The following is a 27,521-nucleotide window of genomic DNA, read 5'->3' on the forward strand; positions in this document are numbered from 1 at the left end:
CTGTGACTGTTGAAGTAAATAGATCCTTAAAATGGATAGACAGTTATAATCTCATCCCACAGTACATATCAAATCTGTGTCACCAACAGGATAACACATTTTTGTCTTTGAATTTGACTTTTAACTTTTCTAAATTTTCCAAGATAAAAAACAACTTTTATTGCTTTTGGAAAGGCATAGCAAATGGGAGCAAGAGATCCACTTGCTATAGTTTCAAGGTCCCAGTTTCTGGCAGAGAAGCCTCAGGTTCCTGCTGAGACTTTTGGATTTGGTCCCGGGCATCAGATTGATGCCATTTCACTCCTGGGGAGAAGCAATTGTTTCAGCTTTCTCTGTGGAGATTAAGTGGGATGGGCATTCTAGTTCATTTTGTAAACCCTACCGCATAATTGATTGGTATCCGAGTTCACTGAGGGAGACTGGAATCCATCCAGTCTCCCTGATTCCTTGAGACAGTGTCCAAAGATACTTGGCAAAATCTTAGGCGAGTTCTGAACTGGACCAATTTGTTTTTGTAGAAGTGTTTTGCATAAAAGACCTGAACCTTTCTTTTTAGTGGGTAAAATGCTATAGAAGTCAGGTGATAGGTTCTTTTTTCTCTGATGTGGAAAAGTGATATATAAGTCCCTATCTGTGAGTTTGGCATCCTCCAATTGAGCCAATCAGGGATTGACAACTTCTGGGGGAAAAAAAAGTGTCTGCCCTGAACTTGTATATGATTTTTTTCTTGTTTCCTTGCTATTAGTCCCTAAACAATGCAGTATAACAATCATTTTTACATGTCATTTATGTGGTATTAGGTATTATAAGGCTTCTAGAGATGACTTAAAGTATCCAGGAGGATGTAGGAGGACATACATACATTATAGGCAAATAGTGTGCCATTTCATATAAGGGATGTGAGCATCACAGATATTGGTGTCCATTGAGTCCTAGAATCAAAAATCATTGGATACTGGGGGTGACTAGATTGACAATCATTATGAAGAAGAAAAGGGATCTTTTGTCTTTAGATTTAGTCAGTGATGTTTCCATTTTTAGCTACTTCTTCTGACTCTGGTGTCATTGCCTGTTGATAGAGTAATCAGATTGCATTTTCAATCTGTTCCTCCCTCTCTTGGATTCTGAGTATGTAGTTAAAGAATTTTAAGGGATAACTTAAAAATTCAATAGATTGCTTAAAATTTTACAGCTTCTCCTGATCAAATTTCCTCCCTAAAATAGAGAAATGAAGTCAGCTGAGTTAAGTTGCTTCTATTTGTACTCTAGATTGTAAACTTAAGCAATTTATTTCTTTATGTGTGTAAACCTTGATTGCTGCTTGTCTTTGCAGACAGATACTACATAAAGTTTCGTGCACAATAAGTAGAAATGATGATCCAATAACAATTTATGGTAATGTTCCTTAACCTCAGATGAAAGAAGGATTCAATCATGATTAAGAACCTTTTTTGGCAAAAAGGACACATACTTCAGAACCTTAGAGCACTTTTTGCCATGAGAGGGGTGGATGATAAGAGGTTACTTGCAGTGGTTTTTGAGTATACTTTTTGGCCTAATAAGTCATAGTTTTCTGCTCTCTGGTTTTTTGGTGATCCATGAATTTTCACGTTTGAAAGATACTTCTTTCTGTTGACAAAGAGGAATCTCCATGAAGGCTAATAGAAAATATATGTAACTTGATGAAGATATCAATGATGAAAAATTTCTCCATCTCCCTCTACCTTCGAGGCCTCCTACTGTAAGATCTGTCAGACCCCTAGAGGGCTTTTTGAAACTCAGTTGCCTTTTCACTTCAACACATACTTTTTGACCTGACTTGAGTTCTTGGTTGAATAAGGAGGTGGGCACTAAAAGCAAGAAAGTGACACAGGAAAGCCTGTGAAGGGATGCTGGAGGCCATCCTGTCCAGGCTCCTGGTTCTGTGGGAGGGGCTGGCCTCTTCTGTCTCACTCTCACTGAAGTCACCAGCCCTCACCTCACCAGTAGGAGAGCCAGGAAGAACAGCATGAGTACTATGGGCCCCTTCTGCTACAGGCATACAGCTGCTCCTCACATCCTGAGCTCCAGTGAGCTGGGCAACTTTCCACTCACTTTTACATCCCGTGTCAGGGTAGGTGTTGCCCCAAGGCCACCAGCAGATCCCCCCACTGTGCCCTCAGCTCTTAGCGCATGTTCTTTCCTGATGTGTCATAGATTTCAGCCACTCAGGGAAGGGAGTAAGTCTTTTATATTCACACAGATACCGTGCATGACAGATTTATGCTCATGAGATATATGTCAATTGATATTTTCTTGAGTGATTGCTTCAGTAACTGTGGTAACTAAGTAGGAAAAAAATTTAGAGACCATTAAATATTAAAATAGTTGAGCTTGAGATGAGGATATGTAAGATATATAACTCACTGGACATATGTTGGAGTGTTGGAGATTGTGTATGTGTGTGTGTATATATATATATATATATATTTGATCAGATTGCAATTTTAATCTGTTTATATATATATAAATGTAACCAACTTAATTTATCTATTGACTTCTCTTATAGGGAACATACATATGCACTAAGAAATAAGGGGGAGATGGTGAAAGTTTTGGTGGTGAAGGTAAAGGTGGAGGTGTTGGTGGTCATGGAGGTGGAATAGGTGTGGTAGAAGTAGAGAAGGTGGGGGTGTTGATTGAGGAGGTGGTGGTGGAAATGGAGGTGGTGGTAGAGGAGGTGGTGATGGTGGAGGTGGGGATGTTAATGGAGGTGTTAATGCAGGTGGTAGAGGTGGTGGAGTGCTAGTGGTAGCAGTGGTGAAGGTAGGAATGGAGGTGGAGGAGGCAGTGGAGATCAAAAGATGGCAGTGAAGGTGGTAATGGTAGAGGTAGAGGTGATGGTGGTAAAGGGAATAATGGTAATAGAGGTGGTAGTGGTGATAATGGTGGTGGAGGTGGAGATGGTGGAAACAGTACATGTGATGGAGGTGGGGGATGGGAAATGGGGGAGGTGGTGGAGGTGGAGGCTGTGGATGTAGAGGTAGAGTGGAGGAGATGAAGGCAAAGTTGATGGATGTAGAAGTGGAGGTGCTGCACATGGAGGTAGACGTAGGGGAGATGGTAGTGGTATAGGTGGTAGATGTGGAAGTGAAGCTGGAGATAGTGGAGCTGGTGGAAGTGTAGATGAAAGAGTTGGAGGTGGTAGGAAAGGTGGTGACTGCAGAGGTAGAGGTGTCAATATTAGAGGTGGCAGTGGAAGTGGTATAAGTGAAGGTGGAGATGGAGATGGTGGATGTAGAGTTGGAGTTGGAGGTGGTGGATGCATCTGCTCTCCACTGCATGGATTTCATTGGAAGGTTTGTTATAATGGGCACAGCAGTTCCAGGCTTCACATCTACATGGATAAGATGAGAAGAGCCAGAGTCTCTTTCTGTGACTGTTTCTCACAAACATGGGACACCTTCCCAAGCTCTTTCCCACTTACTGTTTCTTATGATTGGGCCAGGATCTGGCTTGGTGGATGCTGTCACTGTGTTGATTTGCTTAGCTGGGTCTATTGACTTAAGTTTGAAGATCCAAAAATGATCAAAAGCATGGTCAAATAAGACTGTGTTCTGAGCAAATAAATACTTTTCAGGTATCATTGCTTCTGGCTGATGGAATGATAGGTATTTAAAGTATACTAATGGGAGTTTTTTCTCATCTAGCAAGGCATATGAGGTAGCAGTCCAGCCAATGCTGCCAGGTCATTTCTTAGCGACCCAGCTTTTTCCACCCTTCCTTCTCATGCTGTCAGCCTCAGTTCTCATTTCTTTTATCTCACAATGGCATCTTGTATTTTTAGCAAGGTGAAGGGGGTAAAGGGGCACAAGACACTTTCTCCAAGTTCACTAGCTCTGTCCTTTTATTTTAGAGGAGATGCCCTCCCCAGGGATATCTTTCTACTTCTCCTTGGCCAAGAACATGACATATTGTCATGTCAAGCAAGGATAAAAAATTGGGAGTTTTGGTAGCACAGGCTCCTAAGGATAAAAGTCAGATTCTGTTAGAAAGAAAAGAAGAAATGGATACTTGTAGGATGCACTCTACTTATGTACTTCAGTTGGTCTGGAACTCATACCTGTACAAACCAGGACATGCTGCAGTAAAAACCACATAATAAATAGGTTAACTTATAATTGGTATTATGGTACTTTATGAAACAGATGTATTTCTGAGATCCCTGCATACTTCAACATTCTTACAACTGTGAGATGGATTTTCCCCTGGGGCTCACAAAGTGTGGGGGCTTATTTCTGTTTTCCAGATGAAGTGTCCTTTCCATGGCCATTAGTATAGACACAAGTTGTAGTTTAGTTTACTTGGCCTGCCAGTTTGAAATTAGGAAATTCTTGATGCTTACTCTTTTTTGTGGGAGGTGGGGGGGGGGGGTACCAGGGATTGAATCCAGGGGTGTTTGACCACTGAGCTACATACCCAGCCCTTTTTATTTAGAGATAGGGTCTCACTAAGTTGCTTAGGGCCTCCCTAAGTTGCTGAGGTTGGCTTTGAACTTGGCTTGGAATCCTCTTGCCTCGGCCTCCCCAACCTCTGGGATTATAGGTGTGTGCCACAATGCCCTGCTTGATGCTTACTCTTATTTGGGGGCATTTGCGTAGTTTCAGATTTGTTTGTGAAGTGAGGCTTTGTTAATATTCTATTTTTTGCATTATTTAGATGTGCAAAAAATTTGCATAAACTGAATTGTGTTCAGTTGAAGAAGGCAGCAAAGTGAAACACATTTTAGGGGGGAAAATGCAACAAGATGGTTAAAATACAAAAAGGGTTCTCATACCTGAAGTGTTTTGAGTTAGCTCTATGAATACTTGTCTATCCAGGACCAGTTGCTCCCCAAGTTTTCCCTCATTCCAGGATATCTGTGTTTTATTGTACAACCTTGCAAGATCTCTTATGTTATAATTTATATGTATAATTTCCTTCTTGATTTCAAAGACACATTATGTCACAAAAGTACATTTTTTTTTTTTTTTTTGTATAATACATAGCATGATGTTAAGGGCTTAGTAGAGCTCACTCGGTATTTTTTGAATGAGTGAAGAGATGTGATTAAATGATAAAATGACCTGGCTAGTGGCTAGACTGTGCAGGATGCTGAAAATGGAAACGGCAATGAATTTCTCCTTGTCCTTCCTGTCCTTGACAGTTTTAAAGAATCCTCAGCTTAGTTCCATCCAGTGTTTCTTCATGACCAGATTCAGCTCATACATTCTTGGCAGAAATACCTCTGAAAACCGAAATGATGCTGTGCTTTGTCTGAGTGCCTCACTCCAGGGAGCACAAAGTGAAGCCATCCCGCCATTGTGACGTTACTCTTGCTAGCCTGGTCATGTTGTGTCTGCCAGACTTCTACATGTTTAATTCACCATTTTTCTTCTTGGTAATTGATGAGTTTTTGTGAGGAGATATTCCAAGATCACACCAGTATTTCTCATCAAATTTTCAGCCACTAGCCCCAGATTCCACTGAGGACTCCTAGGTCAAAATTGTGATATTGAAAGGTCCAGGATCTGTTTTCTAATTATTTATATATATATATATATATTATATAATTATTTAATTATATTTAATTATATAATTATTATCTAATTATTTATATATATATATATTATTTATATATATATATATACGCTTACACAATATTTCATTTAGATACATAGCTTACCTGGTACAAACTTCAATGTTGTTTAAATTTTTGTTTTTAATATTTAACACACTCACAAAAAAAGGCCAAACTCTGACTTGCAAAGTAGTCACAGGATTTTCCATAATTGTGAAATACTTCAAGAATAAATAAATTCATGGCTTGGACTGTAAATTCTTATCAGAGAGTCATATCAGTTATCTCTTATGTCAAGGGAGGATGCTGTGTAATCTCACATTCTCTCTCTCTCTCTCTCTCACATAAAATCTCCAGCTGCTGTCTTCTACGGTTTAGACAAGAACCTGGTGGGCTAGTGGTCTTGGTTTCACTGGTATCTTATCGCAGCTCACAGTGATCTTATTTTTTTGGGCTTATTCTTCTGCCTGTCTTCTCCACGAGAAAGTAAGCTCCATTGGGACAGGGGCCAGGACAGTCTTGTTCATTTTTACATCCTCAGTGTGTAGCATAGTGTTCTGTCCATATGGCTGTTAAGAATTGTTGATTAGCCAACAGAGTATTCACTTTTTAAAAAAGAACAGAAAAGCAATTTATGAGGAGAATCTCACAGGTGATCATAAATAGGTCCTCTCCCTAGAGGTCCCTGGTCCCCATGGGCTTGCCCTCCCTAGTCCCAGTTTACCAGGTGAGATTCCATCATCCATTGCTGGCCCTGCATCTGCAAACCGGATGTGGCTCCAGAGCCTGCTTTGGTCTTCTCTTAACCCTCTGGAGGGAAGGGGGTGTGCATTGCTGGAGGGGAGAGGAATCTACTGGGATTATCGCCCTCATTAATTTTCCAAAGTGAGAGGAGTCAGAGAGATTTGAAGCTTTTCTGCAGAACAAGAAATCCAGCTATTTATATTACTAGAAATTCCAGAGGCCAGCCTGAATGCAGTTTGCCAGTTGACAACCAATTAGTAGGAGATTTTTTCCCTTAATGGTTACCTTCTTCATTAAACTGTGAATGTCCAGATATTTCTAAGAGACTCTTACAGACAGGCAGCCTTGCAAGGACTCTTGGTTTTTTTTAAATGGTCCCAGGTACAGTGGCTACAAGCTCTCCATTCTTGTGAATAGTGCCAGCCTCCATATTTGTCTAACAGGCTTTCTGGACTGATTTTGCAGTTCAGAATTTTGTTTCCATCTTGAACCCGTGCCAGCATCTCTTATCTCTTTAAAGTTCCTTTTCACTACCAACTGCTAGTTGGGGAGCTTTTTAGCTCTGATTCTAGGCAGGATTTTATTCATCAGAACTGAATAGAAAATACAATCCTTTTTAGAAATTTAGATCTTAATGAAATGATTAGAGAAAATATTATTTCAAAGAAGAGAATATGAGACCTTCAGTATTCTGCCTTAACTCATGTTTCATAAAGTCTCTCATGAAAGCAGTTTCCGAATTCTGTAGTTTGAATCTTGAATATCTCCAAAGTTCTACATGGGGCACTACTGAGAGATGATGAAGCAATTAGGTGGGACCTAGTGGGAGTAATGTTGGTCACTGGGAGCATGTCCTTGAAGCGAATATTGGGGCCCCAGCCCCTTCCTCCCTCCTTCTTTGCTTCCCAGTTGCTGTGAGGTGAACAGTCCTCCTCTCTGTTTGCTTTGGCCATAATGCATTGGGCCATCATAGGCCAAGCAGCTTTACAATGAAATCTTTGAAACTGTGAGCCAAAATTAACCTTTTTTTTTTCCCCCTGGTACTGGGGTTTTAACCCAGGGGCACTTTACCACTGAGCGAAATCCCTATCCCTTTTCAATTTTTAATTTTGAGACAAGGTCTTGCTAAACTTGCAATCCTCCTTCCTCAGCTGGTCACTGGGATTACAGACGTGTGCCACTGTGCCTGGCTAAACCTTTATCTTTTTAAGTTGATTATCTCAGGTATTTGGTCACAGTGACAGAAATCTAATTAACACTGGATTTTTGCCAGAACTTCTCCCTTTCTAGGGCTTAGATTTAGTTCTTGTTGATTGGGCTTAAGGCCAACAGCCACCTTTCCCCTCCCATTTCTCCACTTGACTGCCTGCCCCCGTAGACTCTACATGTAGATGAAGGTACCCCCTCACAACCAGGACATGTCCAAGCTTCATTTTAGGTTCATCTAGGACTCCCCTCCGTCTGTGCATGTGTGTGTGTATGTGCGTGCATGTGTGTGTGTGTCTCTCTCTCTCTCTCTCTCTCTCTCTCTCTCTCTCTCACACACACACACACACATACCACCACCACCAACAACAACAACCTGTCTGCCTTTAACATGGTCATAATCTAGTGGAGCAAGCAGAGGTGTAAATGAACATTGCTGTGTACTACAGTGGAGGCAGCACAGGATCCCTCAGGGGAAAACAGAGTGCTCAAAGCTGCCCAGAACAGAAAGTATTATGAAGGAGGGAGCAGAGGAGGGGAAATGGAGCCGGAGCTGAGAACTACCTGCTGGAGGAAGGAAACTGCTGATGGTTCTGAACCACAGAGCTCCACAGAGATGCCCCAGGGGATGGTGGGTGATACAAAGGATGGTGGACAGGGCCCTGAGCCTCATCCTGCCCTCCAGCCAGAGTAGCTCAGCCTTTTCTGTTTTTACAGGAGGATGAGGTGAGGAGAAGGATTCTGTTGCCAGTTTTGTGAACATGGACTGCTAATGCAGAGCCAGGAAACATCACCAGAGCAGGGGCAGTCAGGAGTAGAGAAATCAGGAGGGAAATTCATGCATGGATGTTGAAGAAGCCAAGCGGGGCGTTTCCAGAGGGAGCAAGTGATCACAAGACTGTAGCCTCAGACATTGGAGGGTGGGCAAAGGCAATGTGGACCTACCAGTTGTCAGAGAACATTCATTCCTCTTTTATTTTCTTATCTTGACAGGAGGGATAATGTCATTTTTATCCTACAGTCACAGAACAGAAAGAGCCATTGCTGCTTCAAAATCTGCAGAGATGATGTCATGTAACTTTTAGTTTTCCTACATTTCTGATGTTGCAGCTATACTCTCTCCAGTCTATGAAAGAAGTGCCCCCTCTGTGTGCTGTGCTTAGGGGGGTGAGTGCATGTGGTGCTAGTTGGGGACCTTTGGAGATGATTGGTGACATTGAGAACAGTGGGGCATCAGGCAAGCTGGAGGAGGTTGGAAAATTTAGAAAGAAAAGGATGTGCATGTATGTGTGTGTTGAATGAGTTAATTTATGGAAATAATTTATTTTTATGTAATATGTTTCACCTTTCCAGGTATGATCTTAAATTATTTCATTATTCTTTGATCAGTGAACAGAATCATAAAATCTCCATGTTGGTTATTGAGCAGAATAAATCATGCCTGAGGAACAAAAGAAATAATGTAGTATATCTATTTTCACACACATACAATTTCAAGTATATGTAGAAAATAGGTTGTATTTGTCTTTGAAACATACCATTCTCGTCCCACTAATGTAAATGAAAACAATTTAGCTCACCTGGTTATTATGTGACTTTTGAGCATTAGAATGAAAACTGGAAGTTTCAAAATATGATGTTTTCTATCTGGTGGAGAAGAGTGAAGGCCACCTTCCTAGAGAGCCCTCGTTCTTTGCATTGGCTCAAAATGGGCCTGAGAAGACAAACTAGGAAGGAAGGAGTCATTTTCTTTCCTATGGCCAAAGGGAAAATGAAATGTTAAAGTTAAGTTCTCTTTAGTAATAACTCCATAGGTTATAGGAAGGCTCATTCTTGAGAGCCTGACGTGCATGCTGTCACAAGACCCACCCACCCTTCCTCAGAATGTCTTTGTGGTGGCCTGTTTGTTCTGGAAGCCCCTCTCTGAGAGTCACTGAAAGACTTGGGCGGAACTTAGTCTCCACAGGTTGTTATTCAAATATTTAGTGTCTTCATCCTTTCAGGCTGCTAAAACAAAATGCCATAAATTGAGTAACTTATAACCCAAGGTGTTTTTTTTCTTACTATTTTGGAAGCTGGGAAGTCCAAATTGAAGGCATTGGCAGATTTGGTGTCTGGTTGGGGACTCATTTCTCACAGACAGACATCTCACTGTGTCCTCAATGGATGGAGTAGATAAGGGCACTGATCTCATTCGTGAGGACTGTACTCTTGTGATTTAATTGAATCCCGAAGGCTGCACCTCCTAGTACCATGACCTTGGGGATTCGGTTTCCCCATAAGAATGGTGTGTGTGTGTGTGTGGTGGGGAGACACAGACCACAGCTGGTGTAGAGCTGTGATGGCGTTTTATTCCTTATTCCTGCTTTCCCTTGCGACTCACCAACATTGCAGCCAGCATTCATCAAAAGAAAACTGAGAACTTGCCCTGAGGGCTGGGGGACAGAGTATAGGCATGGGATATGGCTGTTGGTGGGTGGAGCTCAGTGCCTGTAGGCTCTGGTTTGGGAACTGTGGGAACCAGAGAGGATTGAAACATTCCAAGAGAGATCCTGGGCAGCTGCAGGAGTGTCCTGGACCTCAGAGTAGGAAACTGATAGAGATAGTACCAAAAGCCCAGAGTGCCTAGATGCCTCTTAAGCACAAAAGTCGCAGGTGACTTTTAATACGAACTACAAGGTCACGTGTAGTGAAGCATCTCCAGCACAAAATAGTTATGAACAGAAAAGATGTCACTTAAATGGAGCCTCAGAATCGTCTCAGACCTTGAAGTTCCCTGCTTCCTGCAGTCATGTGGAGAATGTACATGATGCCTGGTGCAGACACCAGCTGTCTAACCATACTCTCCAGGTATCATGGTGTGTTACTTTTGTCCCAGTCACTGAGCCTGGGATAGGTGTGTTTCTGCAGAGGAGATTTGATTCTAAATCCGTCAGCAGCCAGAGTTGAGCATTTTACCTGATAATTTTGGATAGGAATCTTCTCTCTAGTGTCCCAGGGCAGGCTGCTTGTGCAACCGGCCACAGGGGGGCAGGGCTTTCTAGGAGCTGCCGCTTGGCAGTGAGTGAGCGAGTTACTTCTCTACTCTACTGAAGTTCTTGATGGGTGAATGTTAATGTGAAAATGAAAGCAAAAAAAGTTTTCCAATTTGAAGTTATTTTGGTTGTTTGAATTGCTGGAAGCAGCTGTTATTTAGAGTAGGGCTGTGTAGGGACCAGTGGGAATTCGAGGCACCAGGTGCTCCTTCGAAGGTGATTTATTTGCCCAGGACTTGGTAATTGGAGGACAGTAGTACAGTGGCTGAAGTGGCTGTACTATATTTTTTTGGGTGGAAATGAAAGTACAGGCACCCTTCTTTAAAGTCTTTAGTGCTTTCAGAAGGAAGTTAAGCTTTTTTCTTGTTGATTTTTTTGAGTTGGTCAAAATTCATTGTTTAAAACTAGTTATGTACTGTACTGCAGATGTTTTTTTGTTTCGATCTTTTAAAAATGACATTTGCTATTCATTTTCATGTTTTACTATAACATGATCCATCTTTGTATTTATTAACTTTGTTTCTTCATTCTCTATTGTGTATTAAATTCTGATTTATTGCAATTAGAGAGTGAAAATCATAAAACAACTTTTAAAATGTTTCACTATTTTTCCTTTTGCTCCAACTGCAGACTTTGAGTTACTTCCTTTTTGCTGGGGAGATAGCTCAGTCGGTAGAGTGCTTGCCTTGCAAACACAAGGCCCTGGGTTCAATCCCCAGCACTGCAAAAATAAATAAATAAAATAAATCTAACGCGAGTTACTTCCTTTTATTTTGGTGACTTGTTATCACTGACTTTCCATATCATTTTGGCATGAAAATTCATTTTCAACATTTTGAAAATTACATAAAACAATATATTCTTGTTACTGCTGTTTACTTTTTAAGAGCCTCTTTTGACCTATTCTAGGACTGGTAAAGCTAGGAATTTTGGAGTCATTTGGAATGAAGATGTGTAACTCAGCAGGCATTAGAGTTTTTAGAAATTCCTCACTATCCTTTCTTGGTCATGAGTAGTTTAGTGCTACACCAGAGACCCTTTTAACTCTGCCAACACCTCAGGGAGGTGCAAGAATTTCTTTTAAATGCCTGACAATAATTACAGAAAGACAGAGGCTTAGAGAGTCTTTATGGATTCACTCGACCAGAGGAGGGAGAAGGAAAATGGATGGAAGGATCTGGGGCTGCTGGCTGAACTTGAAAAATGTTTAAAAGGTAAACAATAAAGAATTTTAAGTTTGGAATTTGAGAAGAAAGTTGAGAATAAGGAAACTTTGAAGAATGAAAAAGAGATGATTTGTGGAGGCAGTTTGAACTAAATAGAGTTAAATTCAAAATGTTAAACGACCTCGGAGATCTACAAGTGTTGCTGGAGGATGTGAAAACAGAGAGAGAAGGGTTCATTAGAGCAAGTAGCAGAAACATCTGTGGAATGTGGAGTACTGTGAGTGTGGGCATTTCTTTGTGACTTCACTCCTGACAGTCATTCTCCAGATATTTCCAAGAGAGTACAAAACAAGCAAACAAACAAAAAAAACTCCGTTTCCCTCTGATGGCATGGCTTTGCTATTACCTCAGAGACTTCCACCCTTAACTTACAAATTTACTTAACATCCAGGAAATTAACAACTATTTCAGAAACTGACATTGTTTTAACATTTTGAAATCAACATCCAATAAAAATCTTTGCAAGCCTTATTTCCTCAAATCACACCAACTCTTCACACACTGCTTTGTAACAAAGCTCATAGTTAACATTTGCCTCTAACGTATGTTTGTTTTTGAAGTTGAAAGCCACCTTAGAAGTTCCACCTATTTCAATTGTAAGCTTTAGTTATGCATATGCTTAGAAGGTAAATTTTTAAAAAAATTTATTACTCATGAATTTTACGGAGATCAGTAAGCATTCTTGTTTCTCCTGTTTGTTGGGTTCATGACACAAGGATGCCTCTGTTCGTGTTTGACTTGGCGTCACTCAAGGTGGGGCTGAGTTTTGTTAGGCCAGAAGAGAAGTGTCAGGTTTGGATGTGGAAAGGTTGGGGAAGATCACAGGGACAGGTCAGCCCTACTTCTCTGTTCCAGGGAAGCAACCTCAATATAACTTACATAAAGTGCTATGAGTCACCGTATTTCTGCTTAGGCACAGACAAGTAAGAAGATCTGGGTTGGGTTATTTCACCTTGAATTGTTTTGCTTTTAATTCTGTATCTTAAACTAGCAATTATACAGTTGACTATGTAGCACAGAAACATTCATTGCCTCTTAACACTCACCGGTATTTATTGACTGCCTTCTGTGGATGGACACTGACTTCCAGAATTCAAAATTAGAATGACTTAATATTTTGCTTCTTTTAAGGTAACAGGAACTTGTCAGTGGTTAACCAATTAAATTTTTTTTTCCTTATCATCAGTTCTTATGAAATCATTGAAGTATTAGTCTTGGATAACTGAAGCAAAGATATAGGAGGAATTTTTTTCTGTTCCTGGTAAGCTTAATATGATACTCCTTGATTTAAGTTGCCTTTTGACATAGCTGGGTACCTACCCTGGGGTCCTCCTGACCTCATCAACTTGAGATATCTCTTTTGTGGGCATAGGATGTGGATCAGTGATAGAGCGCTTACCTACCCTGTGTGAGGCTGTGGGTTCCTTCTCCAGCATTGCAAGAAAAGAAAGAAAAAAGTCAAAAGAAAGAAAGAATCTCTTCTGTAACACTGGTTCTTTTCTCCTGACAAATCTTATTCTCCTTTCATAAGTCCCTCCTCCCCTTCTGCAAATCAGTGCTTTGTGTCCTTCTTTTATTTTCTCTAGCATCTTCAGTCTTTCGATATTTGATCTCTAATATCATGATGAAAACTTCTGATTGATTTGTCACCTTTTTTCCTTGCTGGATTTGTTGACTGCATGATCTACACCCAGGAATCTCTACCTCCCTTACCTGTTTTCTTTGCATTCCTGTAATCTGACATTTTCAGCACGGCCCTCTTGACTGCTAAATGTGCTGGCCTTTTCTTAGCACTCATTCTGTGCAGGATGTGGCAGTTGATTAATACCCTCTTCTTGAAATTTTTCCACAGTAGCCCAGTTCTCCTCCCACCTTCTCTTTTTTCAAGAGATCTCTTCCTCAACATGTTAACATGGTCCTTATCCCAACTTTTAGTTCTCACTCGTATGTTCCTCCTCCCACAGTCTCTTCTTGCAGTAGTGATTCCCAGGTCAACAAATGTGACCTCCCAAGACAACACTCCCATACTTAACCTCTTTCCTAAGCGTTAGTTTGCATCTTCTACTGATCAATGGACATCACTGCTGGAATGAGCCACTTTTGCCTTGGACCTAACATGTCATGCATAGATCTGAATGTGTTTAATAATGGAAAAAGGTGTTGAAAATAATTCTGAAATATTAACAAGTATTATGTGTGTATCTGAGGCATTATTGATTTTTATGTTTGTTTATTTTTATCTTAATGTTCAATTATTGAATACTTCAAATACATATTTTAATATCTTTATAGCATTTTTACAGTTATCATGATTTTATAATTATGAAACAGTTATCAAGTATTAACTTTAAATTGTTTTTGAGAGTTCTAATACTATTCAAGTTTGTTGTAGCCTTCTGCATTGAAATGACGATAGGGTAGAGGGTACTCTCAGGATAGATATTCATTTTTCAATGGAAGCAAAATTGAAGACATTCACACTTTTAAAAGCAGAAATTATTAAAAGAGAAGATTGATTATTGATTTGTAGGAATTTTTTTGTACTAGTTATTAGTCAAGAGATTGAACCCAGATTTTCTTGCACTTGTGATAGTTCTGTTTCCTTTTCCAATTCTTACGTCTGTCCTCTGTTTCATTTCCATATTGGTGTTCCATACAGTGCAGGCAATAATAGTGGACACCCTTACATTAGTTCAGATTTTAAAAGGACTGCTTTTGTGTCATCAAGTATGATAGTTGCTGTATGTTTTTGTAGATAGCCTTTATTAAGCTTCAGATCTAATTTAGTGAGTTTGTTATCATAAGTAAGTGTTGAATTTCTACCTATTGAGATGATAATGCATTCTCTCTCCTTTAATCTGTCAGTTTCCTGAATAACAATCATCTTGATAGATTTTCTAGCATTATACTATTTTTATGTTACTTGGGTAAGTTGAAGTTGAAAGCGTTAAGACTTTGCAAAATTGACCAAACATGGTGACGTGTGCCTATAATCCCAGTGGCTCAGGAAGCTGAGTTCAAAGCCAGCCTCAGCAAAAGTGAGGTGCTAAGGCAACTCAGTGAGACCCTGTCTCTAAATAAAATAAAAAAAATCTGACTGGGGATATGACTCAGTGGTTGAGTGCCCCTGAGTTCAATCCTTGAGATCCCCCCAAAAAAAAGACTTTGGAAAATTATGTTTTCTAATGTTTTATTTGAAATCTTTACATTGTGTTAGGAAGATATTCATATTGTGCTTGTTTGATTTGGTTTCTTTTGTCTTCCCAAACTATTCTATCAGTTGAGAATACTTTCTTCATTTTCTGTTCTCTGGAAGGTTGTGTAAATAGAGATATGCATCTTGAATGTTTGAAGTAACTTGCCACTAATATTATCCAGGGCTAATGTCCAGTGTTTTGTTTTTAGTTTGCCTTAAGGGAATAGATTATAAGTCATTGATTCAATTTCTTCTTCAAACTTTGTGTTTTTTCTTCACTTAATTAAAAAAATTTTTTTTTTGGTTATAGATAGAAATAATATCTTTATTTTATTTATTTGTTTTTATGTGGTGCTGAGGATCAAATCCAATGCCTCACACATGCAAGGCGAGCACTCCATCACTGAGTTACCCCAGCCCCTCTTCTTGAATTAATTTGAGGTTACATTTTTTTCTTTAAAACTGTCCATTTTTACCCTAAATTTTCAAATTTTATCACATAGACTTTTTTTCCCTTTATTCTTTTATTTTTCTTTTTGGTGCTAGAGAGCACAAGTGCTAAGCTCACATTCTACCACTGACCCTTAACCACATCTTTGGCCCCTTCTTTTAAAAAAAAAAAGTCAGGTGCATCTATAGGTGAAACCCTTTCTTCATTACTGATATTGCCCTATTTTTAAAAATCTTTTTTAAAAGCCAGCTTTTAGTTTTGTTGACTTAAAAAACTGTTTGTTTTCAATTTCATTAATTTCTGCTCCTATCCGATTATACTCTATACTGCTTTTTCTCATTTTGAGTCACACATTAAGATTATTGGTTTTCAGATTTTTTTGCTTTTCTTATATATTCTTGAAACTCCAATTTTTCTCTCTAGTGGTTTAGCAGAGTCCCTTATATTTCAAAATGTAGTACTTTGATTCTCACTGAAGTTTTAAATATTTTCTAATATCCTTTATGGTGTTTCTTCTCAGACCTATGTTTTTTCAGCACTATGTCTATACATTTCCAAGAAGACAGGTATAATTTTTTTTTTCTCTTGATTTCTGATTCATTGCTGTAAGATATGTAGTCTGCAGGGCAATGATTGTTTGATCTTTGTTAAAATTTGCATCATTGCAAAATAGAATCAGGATTTTTTTTTTTATTAAATGTTTTCAGTGAAGTTGAAAATAATGGGTTCATTAATTGGGTCTGCCTATTTCCTTTAAATTAGGTTTGTCGGTTGTTATTCTGCTTGTCCTACTTGATCAGTTTACTGAGACAAGTGTGTTAAACCCTACTACTGGATTATCCATTTTTCCTTCCCTTGATCAAGTTTTGCTGTTGGAAGTTTTCTTGTGTATGTCTCTTGGTATTCGTGTGCATGAGTTCTGTTGGATGTATAACCTAGCTGTAGAATTGAAATGTCTCTGGTTATGCATATGTTCAGTTTAATACTAAGTTATATAAAGTGGCTTAAACAATTTAAATTAGCAGCAGTGTTTGAGAATTCCTGTTACTCAATATCTTTAGCAACACTTAATGTGTGTGTATTTTTTTTTTATTTGAGCCATCATGGTTGGAATACACTAGTAGCTCATTTTAGTTTTAGTAGGCATTTCCTAATCACTAATGAGATTAACCTCTTTTCATGTTATTGGTTCTTCTTTATAGTTTCAAATTCTCTGCCAAATAGATCAATCTTGTTTTTTATCTTGTTGAACATAGTACGTTTAGTTATTTTACATTTTTGGTCTCATGAGCTAGTACTAGGGCATTTATGGGTATGTTGCTATTGCTTGTGGTTTCTACCAGTTTTTTTCCATAAAGTCTTTATCTTTTCATACATATAATTATTTTTTTTGAGTAGCAGAAAAATACAAACATTGTACAAAATCAGTGAAGGTTTAGGATGATGTAGTCTTCTTTCAGAATGTGTTATTTGTGCCAGGCAGTTAGCAGCAGTAACAATCTGGGATTACATCAGTTCAATCTTAAGGACTAAGATGATTGAAAATGGGCTTCCTAATTTCTGGTTCTTCACTTCTTTGAGATTCCAAAGGAGAATTCCTTAGGCTTCCCAACTTTGGTGGGCCTCAGACTCCAGTATCATTTCCTTTAGCCTGGATGGGGTCAGAGTTACAGCCTCATTCTCCAGAATTAGAGGGGAGGACACCCCTAAGGCGAAAATGACCCTGTATTTGGCTCAACCTATCAGACCCTCATTTTCCCAGAATCTGGTATAGCTATTTTATACTATCTTATTAGTTCTTTATCCTTCAAGAAAAATTCCCTTTATATTTTTTCCAGTTATGTTCCTAGGGAAGGCTAGTCTGAGTTACCTGGTCCATTAGTCCCAGAATCTAAATTCCTCCAGTATATAATTTTTCCTTTTAACCTTTCTATATCTACGTGTGTCTCTATTTTTGTGAGGTTTATTTTTATTTTTACACAATTTAAATTTTTATCCAGCTAAATGGACACATATAATTATTTATATTTATTTGTGATATATTTGAATATATTTCTATCATCTTTTCCTATTCTTTGTATTTACCATGTTTTTTCCAGGATTTTTATTTCTCTGGGTCTTTAATAATTTTAATGCACTTTTGCAATGTCTATTTGATTATTATAATATATCAAATACTTTCGAATTCTATATTTTATTCAAGTAACTTGAATATTAGGGTGATTTTGGGGGGCAAGGTTTCTTTAAAAAACTTTTTTATTCTAAAACATGCTTATTCTTTTCACTAGTAAGATCCAGAGAAGACACAAAGAGTAAGGCATGACTGAAAATAAAACCAATGAAAAATAAACTAGGAACAGAAAATGTGTCTTGAAAGTATTCCTTAAGATTGTAGGACCCAATCAAAATTAGAAATCAAGATAAAAAAATGTAGTCAGATTAGATATTAAGATATTAGGTCATAATCAAAGTGCAGTCTATAAAAATAAAAATAAATGAAATTAAAAACAAAACAAAAATGATCAACCATCACTTGTATGAATTTGTTCCTTGTCCCCAAATAATTCTTTATTGTTTAGGTAGTTCCATGAGGTTATTTGTGAGATTTTGACTATTTGTAGGAATAGGATAAAGGTTATACAGCAAGGCTTAAAAATAAAAATTAAGCTTTTGCTTATAAACTCTGAACTTGCTGTCTATACTTTAAAAGTCTGCAAAAATGCTTCTATTTATTTGACTTCATTTTTATCCTGGTTCCTTTGGTTTTCAGTAAGATACATGGTCTCAGTCTATTGCCTCTCCAATTGCTGCTTCTGCTGGGACGGGTGAGCTGGGGTGGGGGAGTCCTGCCATAGTAAGCTAAACCTGCTGCACTGGCTACTTGCTTCCTCCCTCCCTCCCTCCCTCCCTCCTTTTCCTCTCTTCCTTCTTCCCAGGCTTTTTGGTCACCAGGAGGTACTGCCCAGGAATCCAGAGTAGCCATGGGTTCAGTGGGCACCCAGGAAAACAGAATTATGGTGGAAAGATGAGGTAGGGGACAGACGATTCTGACCACAAGAGATGGGAGCTATTTTATTTTTTGCCTTCCTCTCTGTGATGGTCAAGGTCTGCCTGTCAATAATAAAAACCACTGAACTTTACCCTTTAAATGGGCAAATTTTATGACCTGTGTAATATACCTCAATAAAACTGTAAAAAAAGAAACATCTACCTGTCAGAAGAGTTGAAGGAGAATGCATCAGAGACTGCTAACCTGGTCACAGATCTCAGGAGCCTGCTAACTGTGTGTGACACAGTTGAGCGTGGAATATCTCCTAAAGGTGTACCTGTTGAAGGCTTTGTCCTCAGCATGGCACTGTTGGAAGGTGGTGGAGCCTTTAAGAGGTGGAACCCTGTGGGAAATTTTGTCACTAGGGCTGTGCCCTGGAAAGGGTTTAGGGGACACCAGTTTTTGTTTTTGTTTTGTTTTGTTTTGTTTTCCTTTTCCTTTCACTTCCTGGCTGTGGTGGTGTGAGCAGCTTGCTCCCTGCCACAATGTTCTGCCTCACCACAGGCCAAAAGCAATGGAACCAAGTGACCATGAACTAAAATCTTTGAAAGCATGAGCCAGAATAAACCCTCTTTCTTTATAAGTTATCTCAAGTATCTTGTTTTGGTAATGGAATGCTGATTAATATAGTGACATTGTAGTACACATCAGGAAAAGAGTGTGTGTGTGTGTGTGTGTGTGTGTGTGTGTGTGTGTATGTGTGTGTGTGTCTAAGAATAAAGTCCTGGCTTTTGGTGGATGCTGTGTCCTAGAACTTGTAATTATTATGCCTGCAACAGAAAATTGATATTATTTTTTTTTAAATAAAAAGAGGCAGTGCAAAGACATAATACATTGATGGATGCCTGCCATGAGGTAGATGTGGTCACCTCCCTTCTGTAGATGAGGAAATGCAGGTGTAGATGCTGAAGAACTTCTTAGGTAACCAAGGCAGAAGAGAAGTAGAACCAGGGCCTAAGGGACCTGGACATGTGCCTTTATTACCTCACTTTAGTGCTGGTGGCATAGGTGCCAGAGTTCTAAGTACATGCAGATGCCCCCTATCCTTAGAGATTTGGGTGCTGTCAGGAAGGGGTGCTCAGCTCAAGGGAGGTAGAGATCCAGCTTGATAATCACAACTTAGGGCACTTCTTGCTACTTTTGCATTGGTGCCCTCTCTGAGCTAGGATAGAAGGAAGGTGAACAGAGACTGGAGCATAGCCCTGAAATATTGAGGGGGCTCAGTGTCAGACCCTATGCCAGAGTGCTTGATCTCTGTGTGATCATCTGCAACACACAGTGAGAGTAGAGTAAGAATTCCATGTGAAATTGTACTGTATATTCTGAAAAAGGGTAAATTTTATGTATCTATCCTGCAGAAAATACAATAAATTGTATCTTAGTCCATTTTCTGATGCTAGAGAAAAATACCTGAGACTGAGTAATTTATAGAGTAGAGGTTACTTAGTTTATCGTTCTGGAAGGTGGAAAGTCCAAGAGCATGGCACCAGCATCTGGTGAAGGGGTCTTTCTGTTATATCAGTATAGAGGGTATTACATGGTAAGACAGAGCAAACTAACCAAACAGGGCTTGCTTTTATAACAAAGCCACTCCCATAATAATCCATTAGTAGATTAATCCATTCCAGAGGACGAAACCCTTATGACCCAGTCACTTCTTCAAGGGCCCACATCCCAACACCACCACAATGGCAGTTAATTTCAATGTGAGTCTGGGGAGGAACAAACCATATTGAAACCGTAACAGTTGGTGGCCATATCAATTGCTATACCTATGGGTTGTTTTAGACAAGTAGTAGGAAATTTAGGGCTGCCATAAGCCCTATTTGTTGCCATAGCAGAATCAGAACTTTGCTTATTTAGTGTGTCTGGAGCAGATTAAACAAGAAGATGCTACAGGGAGCTGCTGGCACAGGTAGACACGACCAGCATTCCCTTGGGATTAGCCTTGTTTACAACCAGTGTGTGCTCGGAGTATGTCAGGGCCTGAATGCCAGTGAAAGCTAAGAAAATTGGAATTTTAGTGAGGTGACTATGGGGTAGGAGTCAGAGCCGTCCTGGTGGGCCGAGACCCTGCCAGCATTCCTTAGATAACAGTAAACTATGGCAGAATGGCAAACTGGACCTGGGATGAAATCTCAGTATAAGAGAGCAACCAAGTTGAAGCTCATGTTGTCAAATTCAAATTTCTGGTGAAGGGCCTGTGATTGGCCACCTGATCGTTAGATCAGTGTCTGTCTCTGAGGCTGTGGTTATGTTACACAATATTAACACAGTGACTCTCAAGGGAGAGGTTGGTAGTCAGAGAAAGCAATTGCTTTCCCCCACATCATGTTGTTGTAAAATATTTATAATAGGCATGATGTTATACACATACACACACTTTTTTTTTTATTTTCTTACGATAGATTTAAAAAAGATAACCACTGAATCAAAGGATAAGAATTCTCCTTTTGGCTGTTGATATGTACTGTCAGATTCTTTCTAGAAAAGAGAAGTATCAGATGGATAGAGAGATGAATATAGAACTGGCTTGTTGCATAGAGATGATAAAACTTGCTCACACAGAATAAATATATAAAGTGCTTTTAGCTGCAGGAATAAGGGCACTGAGGTGACAAAGGGGCACTAAAAGATAGTCAGCATATGGGAGAGCTTTTAGTTTTTTAACAACTGTATTGATGTAAAAAAATTCACGGGGCTGAGGATATAGCTCCATTGGTAGAGTACTTGCCTTGCAAGCATGAGGCCCTGGGTTCAATTCCCAACACCGCAAAAAAAATAAATAAAAATTCACATACCATATAATGTACCCATTTAAATTAAGTGTATGTTTCAGTGGTTTTTAATATATTCAGAGTCACAAAACTTTCACTGTTATCTAACTCTCCAACATTTTCAGGACCCCATAAAGAACCTCATACCAGTTAATAGTTATCTCTCCTCCTGTAGCCCTGCCACTTTCTAGTCCTGGAAACCACTAAATGATCTGCTGAACATCTCATATAAATGTCATCATACAATATATGGTCCTTTGTATCTGGCCTTTTTCACTCAGCATATTTTCAAGGTTTATCCATGTAGCATGTGTCAGTACTTCATTCCTTTTTATTATTGATAGGAGAATATATTAAACAGTTTTCTGTTACTGTAACAAAATAACTGAGATAATCACTAAAATAGGAAAGGTTTATTTTTGCTGATAGTTTTGGAGATTTCAATTTATGATCAGTTGACCTTGTTGCTTTGGGCCTGTGGCAGCATAGTATATCATAGTGGGAGTGTGTGGTGGCTGAAGCTGGTTCATCCTATGGCCGGTAATTGAAAAAGAGTAAACAGAGTCTCCACCTCTCCTCCCCTTTAATGGCACAGCCCCATTGGCTTCCTAGTAGATACCACTTCTCAATGATTCCACTGCTTCCCAAAAGCACCATGCTAGGGACCCAAGCCTTTAACACATGGGTCTTTGGGAGACATTCCAGATCCAACTGTAACAGAAGGCAGAGTTTATGTTGCATCAGCAGAAGGACCTCTAAGTCCTTAGAGAAAGGGAGTTGAAGGCCCATTTGGGAGCAGTGATTCTGAAATAATAGTGCCACCAATTTTCTTATGTTGCATCAATTTTCTTATGTTCCTTCTCCAACATCCTTATATTTTTAACTATCATAGCAGTGGTCCTTTTTGCCTATATACCACAGTTTATTCACCCTATCCATTATTAGCGAATATTCAAGTTTTCCCCAGTTTTTTCTCTTTTGAACACTGCTTCAATGGGTGTATCTTTGCACATTTATATAAATGTTTTTTATGGGTAAATTTCTAGAAGTAGGTTTGATGGGTAAGGAGTATGGTCAATATGTGTGTGTGTGTGTGTGTACATTATTTATTTATTTATGTATTTATTGCAGTGTTCAAAATCAAACCCAGGGTCTCATAGGGGCTCTACTACTGAGCTTCATCTCCAGCCTTCAATTTGTATTTTGATACACAGTGTCACCTTGCCTTCTTGGAAAGGAAAAGGAATTGACACACCAACCAAGAGTCCCTATGTCTTTGTTACCCTAATGATCACTTGGGCTGGGGACGTTGCTCAGTGGTAGAACATTTGCCTAGCATGCTTGAGGCCCTGGGGTTTGATCCCCAGCACCACCAAAAAAAAAAAAAAAGTGGATCTTAATATGTGGTGGTTTGATGTATGAAAAATTGCTTATCAGTGTCCTTGGCTGTTTGTTTGGATACTTTTATGGTTGAACAGTTTTCTTATAACTGTTTTGCCATTTTTTTCCTTTTAAAATTTATAAGATGTTTTTAGGTGGAAATTTAAATTTTTTATATAGTAGGATATTTCATTCTTCCAGATTGCCTTCCACTGCCTTAAATTTAATTAAAATTTTAATGACATCGTGTTGACGTTAATTAGCTTTGTTCCACAGTTAACCTGTTTATTATCCCATTATCATTTTCTTTGATTGTTCTACTACCATTTCCTTTCTACTCTTTTTCTTGTGCCTTCTGGTAACCATTTAATTTCTTTTAAAAATGCCACCTTCAGTGTTACTCTTCAAAATATTTATTCTTCTCAAGAAACGAAACTTACAACCCTCAATTAGACATTTTCCCACACAGCTAACCCTTGCGTTTTCACACCAATTATTTCTTTTTACTTTAACTAATTTTAGAAGATTGTAAACTGCCAACTGAAGATTTTTCTTAGAAACTTAAAAAACATAGCCCTTTACAAATATGTTTGTGTGTAGCCTGAGAGTTAATTTACAAATGAAAACTACTAAATATCAAATTAGTAGACTACAGCTTTTGCATTAATTTCTATATTTCTATCTGATTTCTTTTTCAATTTTCAAAACTCTTCATTTTTCTTATTTTCTCTCTTTTCTATCTATAGAAAGAGGGAGAAGTTATATTCTTTTTATTCTTAGAAAACCTTTGTTTTTATCCCATGCATTACTTTATTATGAGTAGTCTAATTTTTTCAGCTACTAACAATATTTAGAGCTTGTCTTTGGAGTCAGAGAGAACTCCAACTCTACATAATAAGTTTGGAATTTCCCAGTTGGGAAGCCAGCAAATAATATCTAAACAAAGAAATGACCAAGAAATTATATAGAACTATTGGTATTAAGCTACTATTACAGCAAAAAACAACACTGTCCAAGTACTGAAAGAAATACTAAAAAGAACAAAGAAAACAGACCTCATGCTGTACATTAAGTATTATATGCATCATTCATATCGATAAATGTAAAGACTTACATTACTATTAAAACTAAAGATTCTTGAGGTGGGGGATGTAACTCAATGCCAGCCTGTGCTTAATATGTTATGAGGAAGGCTCTGGGTTCAATCTTCAGCACCCAACAACAAGAAACAAATTGAATATTCTCAGATTGACCAGAAAATTGAAATTTAACTCTCTGCAATGCACACGGACACTCTGATAAGAAAGTGATTGAGATGTGTTAGAAACACAGGAGGATGTACCAGGAAGGTACCTTTAAAAGAAAATCTTGATATCAGACAATGTAGAATTAAGGCAAAAAAAAAAAAAAAAAAAAAAAAAAGCATCAAATGAGGCAGAAACACCATATAATGCTAACATCTGTAATTCATGATGAAACAATGACAATTTTAACTATTGATGCTCTACATACCCCAGCGGCCGCTTTCCTAAAGCAGAAACCGCAGGAGATGAAAGGAGAAATTGATAGGCACTAATAATAGGGGAATCTTACATGCCTCACCCTGATTTACACAGATCAAGTGCAAAAAGTTAGTAAGAATATAGATGGCCTAAATAAATAACAAGTAAGGAGACCTATAGATACATATTGTACTCTGTTCCCCAATAGTAGAGAATATACTATGATTTCAGGTACACATGGATAGGTTATACCAGTTGACCTTATATTAGTTGATTGTGAAAAGAGTTTCATCTTCCTGATGGGCAGAATCTCAGCCTCTGGGATAGGAGTCCTCTGTGTTTCCCCTTTGCTAGCAAAGCAATAAAACATCTTTCCTTTTTCTCCAAACAACAACAAAACAAAACAAAATCTTCAAATAATTTTGAAAAATAGAAAAAAAATCAAGCAGCTTATTTCTGAGTAAAAGTAGAAATGAATGATTAAAGTAAAAGGTCAACCAGATGTGGTGGCACATGCCTATAATCCCAGCTACTCAGGAGGTTGAAGAAGGAGAATCCAAGTTCAAGGTCAGAATGGGCAACTTGGCAAGACCCTATCTTAAAATTAAAAAAGACTAGAGATGTAGCTCAGTGTAGAGCACTTGCCTAGCAAGTGCAAGACCCTGGATTCTGTCCTCAGTACCAGAGTTAATAGTGATGATGATGATGATGGTGTTGCACAACAGTGTGGACATACTGAGCACTGCTGCACTGCACACTTAAACATGGTTAAGGTGATAGGTTTTGTGGTGTATACATTTTACCACGAGTTTTTTTAGAAAGCCTGAGAACAAAAAGAACATCAGCAACAAAAAAAATTACCTAAAGGAACCAAAAAGAATGCATGGTTGACCCTGGTTCTGAAGTGATATTGGACCGACTTTGCCACCACACAGACCTGAGTTCAACTCACATATCTTCTAGTACCTTGGGATCCAAGAAAAACAGTCACCTTTAAAATTTACTTTCTTAACTTTCAGGTTGATAATATCACCTGTCTTTATAGAGTGAAGGTGTGTTTAGAACTTATGTAAAATGCCTGGGATGTTCAAGTTTATTTCCAAGAAGTCTATTTCTGCCTTCAAAGTTATTGTCATTAAGTTAATTCCATGAAGAAACTATTGAGCAATCGTGACATACACTCATAATTTTCATTAAGATCCAAAACAGATGCTGGGCATGGTGGTGCCTCTAATCCCAATGGTTTGGGAGACTGAAGCAGGAGGATCACAAATCCAAAGACAGCCTCAGCAACTTAGTGAGGTCCCTTAGCAACTCAGCAAGACCCTGTCTCTAAATAAAATAGAAAAAAGGGGGTGGGGATGTGGCTTAGTGGTTAAGTGCCTCTGGGTTCAATCCCAGTACCTGCCCCCCCAAAAAAAAATTCAAAACAGAAACTAACATGGAAATCAAGAGGGAATTGCAAAAAGTAGTCACAAGACTCTAAAATTCCACTGCTTTAAAGCTCAAGAACAGGTGAGGAGTAGCTTTTTACTTCAGTGCCAATTTATTCTAAATAGAAAACAGGTAATTATCACTTGTGGTGCAGCTATAGAATGGAATTTAGACCTAAAATGAACCTTAGTGTCAACGCCCTACTTAAATAGAGGAAGATAGTGAATCTCAGAGGAGTTGGAGGACTTCCCAGAAGTCTTGCAGCTGCTTGGTGTTAGAGGTAGGGTTTGAGTGGTGTGGTGACTTCCAGAAGTGTAACGTCTGTGGAGTAAAACCAATAGCACTGGAAGAGAGATAAAGATAGGCAAAGACAAAGAGGACATAGAAAAATAAAAACTTCCTTACAATGTGAAAAATTTTAGAAGGAAGTAAGAATACCCTTTAGCTTCAAAGTTCCAAGTCTTCAATGAGGGTTATTTTATTCATTTAAAAAAAAAAGCCCTATGTCTTAGTGCAGTTGGATGGCTATAATAAAAACATAAATTAGATGGTTTATGAACAGGGATTTTTTTTTCCTATGGTTGTAAGTGCTTGGAAGTCCAAGATGAAGGCACCAGATTGGGTATTGGTGAGGGCTTGCTCACAGGGTAGAAGGGACAAGACTGCTGTAGGGCCTTTTTCATCCCATTCATGAGGTGATGAAACCCAGGACCTCACACATGCTAGGAAGCACCCTACTGCTAAGCTACACCCCCAGCGTGGCCCACTTCTTAATAGGATCATCTTAGGGGTTAGGTTTCAACATGTGGATTTTGAGGAGTCACACACAGACTATAGCACCCTTCAATCTGGAAAATTTGAACCCTGTTAAACAAATTTTGGATCAAAAAGAGAGTATGAACAAAACTACAGAATTCTGAGAAAACAAAAATAAAAAAAGCATGTCATATCAGAATCTATGGGATGTAGTTGAAACAATGCTTAGGAAGATTCATAGCATAAATATCTATAGAAATAAAAATTTTAAGAGATGAAAAATAAGTGAACTGAGCATCAGACTCAAAATTCGGGGGGGGCAGACAACAACAAAATAAATGGAAAAAAAAAACAAAATAAACTAAGAGAAGCTAGAAAGGAAGGATTCACAAATATAAAAACTGAAACTAACTGGTTGGAAGAAGAAAATCAAAAGAATTAATAAATAAATCAAGAATCTATTTCTTGAGATGAATCAAGAAGAGAAAAAAAACAACTAGGTCACCTAATTAAGAAAGAGGTGGAGGAAGAAGGCAGTATATATTAAAATAAGATATAATGAGGGAGAAATAACTATCAAAACAAAATTTAAAACAAAATAAGTGACTACTTTGTACAACTCTGTGAAAATATATTTGAAAACTTAGATGAAGTATACAACTTTCTATGAAGTTATAACTTCCAAAAAATTGATGCCAGTAGAGACAGAAAATCTAAACACCGCAACTACACTTGAAATTTGCAAAAGAGCTTGATTAAAAGCTCCATGCCCAGATGTTCTCACAGGGGAATTCTTCCAAATCTTTAAAGCCCAGATAATCCCAGTGCTACTTAAACTGCTCCATAGCACAGAAAAAGAAGGGAGAATTCTAAATTCTCTCAGTAGAAGTAAATATAACATTAATACTTAAGTCTGATAAGGGTTTCATAAAAAAAGGAAACTGCAGAACGATATTATTTATAATATCAGTGCACAATTTTTAAAAAAATGTCAACATAGAATCTAATGTTACATTAAAAATGGATAACGAATAAGCAGGGTTTATTCTAAGAATTCAAATGTGATTTGTTAGTCCATTCATGTAACTTATCATATTAGATCAAGTAGGTCTAGAGAGAACATTTAATTACATGATCATCTTTAATAGATGCCAGAAAGGTATTTC

This window comes from Sciurus carolinensis, chromosome 2 (assembly GCF_902686445.1).
Source record: "Sciurus carolinensis chromosome 2, mSciCar1.2, whole genome shotgun sequence".
In the NCBI taxonomy this organism is placed as follows: Eukaryota; Metazoa; Chordata; class Mammalia; order Rodentia; family Sciuridae; genus Sciurus; species Sciurus carolinensis.